This window comes from Phascolarctos cinereus, unplaced genomic scaffold, assembly GCF_003287225.1.
Source record: "Phascolarctos cinereus isolate Bilbo 61053 unplaced genomic scaffold, phaCin_HiC Scaffold_1;HRSCAF=81, whole genome shotgun sequence".
NCBI classification, from domain to species: domain Eukaryota; kingdom Metazoa; phylum Chordata; class Mammalia; order Diprotodontia; family Phascolarctidae; genus Phascolarctos; species Phascolarctos cinereus.
In genome coordinates this window covers 107,006,367-107,014,268 of record NW_027555514.1, presented here as the reverse complement: position 1 = coordinate 107,014,268, position 7,902 = coordinate 107,006,367, and positions in this window count along the sequence as shown.

The window sequence follows — 7,902 nt, the reverse complement described above, 5'->3', positions numbered from 1 at the left end:
CGAATTATCTTGTATTTGCTTTTAGGTCACATATCCTTATGCTGAGCCCTAAAGGACAATCCACATATTGACAACATTGAAATTATAAAGTATTAAATAATGAGGTAAATAATCAGGTCATTAACTTTTGCTTGGAAGCATTTTCTTGTAAGAACATTTTCTTTTTAATGGTCTTTGCTATAATGAAAATACGTGTGTATTTTTACCTCACTTTTCAGTGCTTCAGATATATTTTCTCATTTTTCACTTATCCTAATGCTGTGAATAGGGTAATTCAGGGTCCTGTGACTTTGGACTGCATGACTCCCCACAGAAATGCTTTAGAGAATAAAAGATATAGCAATCTTTGACCTTATGCCACAGTGAGCATTGCCAAATCCATCAGCATACTACACACCTAAGAACTCAGGTGGCATACAGAATATCCCATAAAGAATACTTTCCCCCCAAAGACACATAAAACAAATAGACACACATAACAAAACCACCTAGGCATCCATATGTAGTAATGGTCTACAACAATAGCCTTCAAGGGCCTCACATTCTAATGCTAGAAACAACATGCTGTTTTGCTCATTCTCATGTCAAAATAATCAACTCAACATGCATCATGTAAGGGACAGAAGCAGTCCAGGTGCCTGAGCATTCTCTCTTCTTTTATTCTAACATACCTATATAAGCTACCTTCCTGTCCTCACAACTTACTTGTTCTGCCTCTCTGATCATCGCAATTAGCAGTTATAGTTAGGTTCATTTTATAGATAAGGTATTTGAGACATTAATGGGGTTAATGTCTTACCCCAAAATCATATAACTAGTTAAGAGTGAAGATGAAGACCCAGGTATCATGACCTCTAGCTTAGTTTGTTCTCCACTAGACTCTTTTGTCACTCTTATAATGTCTAATTCTGCTACCATCAGGTAGATAAAGTTGAATAGCATCATGCTATTAGTTCATATATCAGAACCCTGGAAAGTTTAAACATTGAAAAAATAGTCATAAATTAATTTGTATTATGCTTCTCCCCCTAAACCTCTGAGTAGCCAGTTATTTTAGCAAAGTCCATGCATTTTACTCAGTGAAATAGGCAGTCAGTCTCATTTCAACACTCAATTTTGTGTAAAAATAAGGCTTCAAATTAGAATCAGTAAGAGACACTTGCAGAAATGAGGAGTTGAGTCAGTAAACATTTATTAAGCATTTGCTGTATAATGAGTATGATACAAACCACTGGGGATACAAAAAAAAGGGCGAAAACAATATTTACTTTCAAGGACTTCTCATTCTAGAAACAACACATAAACAGCTATGTACATTCAAGATATACTCAGGATAAACTGGAGGTAAACTCAGAGGGAAGGCACTAGCACCAAGGAGGGCTGGGAAAGATAGAAGGTAAGACATTCGCTGTGATTTAGAGGAGACAAAGGAAGCCAGGAAGTAGAGAGGAGAAGAAAGTGAATTCCAAATATGAGGGACAGCCAGTGACAATTCACAGAATCAGAAAATAGATGTTCATATAGATGATCAGAGGATCAGAGATTGGAAAATTAGGAAGAGGCCACATGATGAAGGGACGTAAAATCAGTAAAATTCAGAGGATTTCACATTTTATCCCTTAGGTAATAGGGACCCAATAGAGTTTATTAAGTAAGTGGGGATGCGGAAGAATTGAGAGGTGGCGATACAATCAGGCCTTCTCTTTAGGAAGACCTATTTGACAGGTGACTGGCAGTTAGTCTTTACCTAATTGGGTAAAGACTGACAAGGAAGCTTATCAGAAAAATCAGACTGTAATAGTCCAGGTGGGAGGTGATAAGGGCCTGGACAAGGGTGGCAGCTGGGTCAGAGAAGAGAAAGGGGCACATATGAAAGATGTGAAGACAGAATTGATAAGACTTTACCACATATTGAAAATAGTGGGGTAAAAGAGAACAAAGAGTTGAGGATAATACCGAAGTCACAATCATGATGGTACCCTTAAGAGTAATAGGAATGTTATAAAGAGAAAGGACGTGAAGATGAAAAATGAGTTCAGTTTCAAACATGTTGATTTTAAGTATCCGCAGGATATCAAGTTCAAGATGTCCAATAGGCAGTTGGAGATGTGAAACTAGAGGTCAGGAGAGAGGTTAGGGTTTAATAAATATAGTGAGAATCAGCTGCAAAGGGATGATAACTGAACACATAGGAGCTGACAGGAGCTGATGAGATCATCAAGTGAGATAGTATAGAGGGAGAAGAGGGCCCAGAACTGAGCCAGTGATACCCATGCTAAGAAAGCGTGAAGATCCTGGATGAAGAACCAAAAAGAAGGTTGAGAAAGATGGTCATATAGATAGGAGGAGAAAGAAGAGATGAAAAACTATGAAAAATAGACATAAGAACAAAAGCACAACAATCTTGGAGCTGTTTATTATATAGGCAAAAATTCTACATAACTAAATCATCCTGGAAGCAACAATTGTATTACAATTTAACATAGTGTGTGGTAGTCACAAAAAATAGCTTTTGAACATTGAGAACCAGTTAAATTAGATTAAATATAAAATCTAAGAGTAGGAATTTATCTTAGACATCATCATTTGGTATATAAGGAAAGTGAAGTAGAGAGAAACTCAGCTTGGTATAGTCCAAAGAGTAAAACATTTAAGGATGGGGAGCTGGGTTGAAATCTCAACTGTCACTTGGTACCACTATGACTTTGGACAAATCACTTGGACTCTTTTGGGCCTCCACTTTCTCATGAAGGCACCTGACTAGATGGTCCCTAAATCCCCTTCTAAATCTGTGAGCTTAAAATTTTAATGATTTGCCCAAAGTCATATATTTTGTTGGTGGCAGAGAGTACTAGAGCTCAGGATTTTAGATTCTTTGTCTGCTGTATTTTACATTTCATCCTATAGCATCATTGCCATTCTCTATTTAAGAAAGCAGGGAAATATAAAACACATTTCAGAAAGTTTCATAAGACATTTAACATAAAAAGATAGTGCTAGTACTTAAAAGTGAGCTTCATTTATCAGGAATATTCACTCGTGCAATAATGTTGATCATTCACTGACATTTCAAGGCAAATGAAAGATAATCATAAAGGCTCTTGCATAAAGGGTACTGTGTTTGTTTTACACAACTCAGATTCACACTTCTATTTTCTCCAAATGTTGTCAGATGTATATTTAAAAGGTTTGTATTACTCTCACTGTCAAAATAGTTGTATATGTAGCAAAACCTCTTTGTGAAGCCAGAAAAGAAATTGTTGTTTCATCTTCCCTCTAAACATTTTCATTGGCTTCTTGGAATTCTCTTCCTCTTCATCTCCCCCTCCTACCTTTCCTGGTTTCCTTCAGTCCAAGCTAAAATCCCATCTTCTATAAGAAGCCTTCCCTCTGAGTTTTTTTCCAATTTATTCTGCATATGTATTGTTTGTACCTAGTGGTTTGGGGCAGCTAAGTGGCCCAGTGGATAAAGTGCTGAGCCTGAAGTAAGGAAGACTTTTGTCTTCAAATCCAGCCTCAGACATTTAATAGATATGTGACCCTGGGCAAGTCACTTAACCCTGTTGGCCTCAGCCCCTGATCTGTAAAATGAGCTGGAGAAGGCAAACTGTCCAGAATCTTTGCCAAGAAAATCTCAAATGGAGTCACGAAGAGTCAGACATGACCAAACAACAACACCCTAGTTGTTTGCACGTTGTCTCCCTCATTATACTGTGAAATCCTTAAGAACAAGAAATTTTTTTTACCTTTCTTTGTATTTTCAGCTCTTAGCACAATATCTTGTACTTAATAGGTGCTGAATAAATGCTTACTGACTTAGCATAGGACATTTGCTGTCATACTTTTTGATGAATTTTTATGATCACTATGTGATAGCAATGTACAACTGTTTATGATCGCAATGCAAGCTTATTAAAAAATGAATCTATATATTCATCTAAATCCATGGGATCTGTCCTCATATCACCCATACCATTCACCTAAAAATCTCTGCTGTTTGCAAACTTGCCATGAAATGCTTACCCACCCCACCCCCCAACCTAGGCATCAGAGAAATCTGCATTATGCATGTCTAACTAGGAGCTGAACAAACACTCTGCATGTTTATATACACTCACACAGGAATGCCTCCAAAATGTTGTGTCTCCCTAGAGCCATCGTGCTTGGTGAAACTAGCATGGAAGATGCTATTTATATCCTTAATAAAGCATTTAGATTAATTTTTCCAGTTCAACACTGTTCCATTTTGAGAGACGCTATGTCACATTGGCTTTGAAAATCAGACTCTGACCCTGATCCTTGGCAACTAGACTGCTGAAGATTTCAATTCCATCCCCGCCCCCACCCCAGCTATTCTTAATACATTATTTGCATCCCTACCTTAAAGTTTACAAAAAGAGAATGGTCACCATTCAAGGGTATAAGAGGGAATAAAAGAACAGATTTTAAAGAACAAATTATGAGTCCAAAACCTTATGTTTTTTAAAAGCTAAAGGCATCACCTTTATGAGATGCATCTGAGAGGCTAAAAGCTTTTGGCCTGGGAGGAAAGCACTGCTGTACTTTCTAGTCCTGTGTAGCCAAGGAGCTCTGATAAAGCAATGGATCAATGCTTTTCCCTGGCAGATCTTATTTCCCTTTCTATGGCCTTTCTGCTCTTGTTCCTGCATGTTGGGATGGACACTGGGAGCTGCTTTTAGCATCATTATCTCTTTAAGCCATTGAAAATAGACTGTATTAGGATGTTTCATTTCCATAAGTAAGTGCCTTCTTACCATTCGTTTGTATGTTCTCTCTTCTCAATCCCAATCTCTTCCAGTCTTCCTGGGATCTTTCTTTGCAGTTCTTGCCAATATCACTACCTTATTATTATTAGAGTCAACCTAATGTCTTCTCCACAGTTCCCCAGCGATATACACACAGGCCACACAACCAGATCAAGTCAAAGATAACTTACAGACATTAAACAGTTAAAGTATCAATTAAAAATAAACATTTGCAAATACCAGCTCTTTAATGTGAGTCCCTACGGGCATCAAAGGTAATATGTGTACTGGGGTTGTTTAGAAATAAAATAAAAGAGTAAATAAAAATAGATCACTAGAGACAATAGTCCACTCAAACCCGCTAAACTCCATAGCAATCTGTTAACTCATAGCAATTAGTTAACTCAAACAGTAAATTAACACCAGAAATCTTCCCAAAGATTTCAATTAAATTTTCATATCTTACTCTGTTGAATTTTCATGAGGCTAGGTAAGTCCCATCCTGCAACCAGTTTGAGAATAATCAATATAACCAAAATGCAACTTATTTTCTTCCCTCTAGAATGGTAGTCAGGTAGACTTGGGTTCAAATCTTAACCACAGATATTTAGTAGTTTTGTGACCTTGGTCAGGTCACTTAACATTTCTTCGTCTATAACATTAAGGGGTTGGACTTGATAGCATCTAAGATCTTTTCTAGTTCTAAGTTTACGATCCCATGATCCTATGATACCTACTATGATCAGTGTTTAGCTCAGTGCCTGGCACATAGTAGGCACTTATTAAATACTTGTTCCTTCCACATTCTCATTCCAAAATTCACTATTTCTATTAAGGTAGCACCATCCCTAGGCTCACCCAAATTTGCAATCTGAATTATCCTTGATTTTTCCCTCTCCCTTGCTACCCAACGATTGCCAATTCTTGTCAGTTCTGCTGCCACAGCATCTTCCCTCTCTGTACCCTTCTCATCATTCTTCCAGTCAGTACCCTACTTCAAATCTTCATCACCTCTTGTCTGCTGTTGTTCAATCATTTCAGTTGTGTCCTACTCTTTGTGGTTTTCTTGGCAAAGATACTGGAGTGGTTTGCCATTTCTTTATCCAGTTCATTTTATAGAGGAAGAATTTGGGCAAATAGGGTTAAGTAACTTGCCAAGGGTCACATACCTAGTAAGTGTATGAAGCCAGATTTGAACTCAGGAAAACAAGTCTTCCAAACTCCAGGCCCAGCTCTTTAGCTACTGTGCCACATCTTGTCTGATCTATTGCAATAAACCATAGGATTTTATTTGGTCTCTCTGTTCCAAGTCTCTCCTCTCTCCAATTCATCCATCACATAAATTCCATATTAATATTCTAAAGACACATCTAACCTTTTCCATGATCAAAAACCTTAGTGGATAGATATTGCTTCAATGATAAAATATAAGCTTCTCTGCCTAGCATTTGATGACTTCCCAAATATGACTCTCATTTGGCTTTCAAGACAGTTCTTTCCTTCCATGTATTTTATACTCCCACCGAAATAGTCTATTAGCTAACTGTTCCCATGACTCAACATTCCTAGGATCAAAGAATCAAAGATTTAGAGCAAGAAGGTACTTCAGCAGTCCTGTAGTCCATCTCTGTCTTTTTTTTTTTTACCATTTAACAAAATGAGGAACAGAAAGATGAGTTCGTGTAAGTAGTTGACCTAGTATTTGAACCCATGTTATGTGATTAGAAACACAGTACTCTGTACTGTATCACACTTGATTCTGTCCTCCATACTTGGAATCCACTTACTTCCCACCTCTGCCTCTTAAAATACCCTGCTTCCTTAAAAATTAGTTCAACTATTACCTCTTAGAGTAAGTAAATCTTTTTCTGACCACCTTAATTATTAATGTTCTTATCATTCAAAATTCCATGAATTTATTTAACTAATTGTGTGTTATCTTGCTGAATAGAATCTAAGTTTCTTTAGAGTAAGAACTGAGTTGTTTTGTCTTCATCTTTGTATGATCAGCACCCAGCTCTGTCCCTTATATATAGTAGGATACTTAATAAATGTTTGTAGAATTGAATTGGATTGAGTTGACTTAAATTGTCACACCAAGTTGGCCTGAGAATTCTTTCCTCTATTTTCCCCTTAAATCTTGAGTAAATAATCATTCAACACGAGCAAACCATTATGCTGTATAGGCAAATGCAGTCTAAGTATACAGCAACAATATTTAGTTAATGACTGAAGGAAAGGTGATACCTCAGTGCTGTTAAGTCCATCCTAAGTTCCAAGAGGCAACACCTCTAGTTTAGGAAGTTATTGTTGTTCATACTTTTTTTTTGAAGAAGACCAGTTATGTCAAGGATGTCATCAAGGATACAACAAGTCTTGGTTTGTGAGTGAAACGGGTTTATGTGAGGCAGAATTGCACAAAGTCATCAGCCTCACTTCTCTCTTTCAGAATCATTGAAGTGCAATGGCAGGACAAAAGTTAAGACGACTGGAGATGGCAGAGATTGATCCATAAATAACTTTGCCAGGTTTAGTTATCAAAGAATGTTCCTAACTTCACTCAGAGTTGTGGTAGTCTGGGGGAATAAAGATGTGAAGATCAGAGGTCAAAGTTGCCCAGTGAGGGATTAACAATTAGTACCCCAGTGTGAATTACTTTTACCTATCTTCCCACATAGCCATTATGTAATTCATGTCAAGTTTCTATTAGTCTTTTTCCCATCACCTCATTTTCCTGCCTTGTCAGACAAGTAAAGAAAATGATTAAAGCAACATCTGTAGGCCTGGGAAAGAAATTTTCAACCTAAACACTACCCCTAGGAAAGGGGAAGCAGACTATCCTTCTCTAACCAACATGGTACAATGTTAATATTCCTGGATTTGGAATCACAAGACCTGAATTTGAATCCACACTCTACTGCATTCTATCAGGATATTTACTTCTCCTCCCTGGTTTTCATTTACCCATTAGTAACACAAAACGTTTGGGCTGGGTGATCATTAAGGTCCTTTTCAGCTCTAAACCTATGAAGCCTATCAATCTACTGGATGGCCTTATTCCATAGAGTTTTCTTCTGCCCTTTTATATTTTTCACCTACCATAGTATACAGAAAATTGGGAGAAGTTTCATGTTGG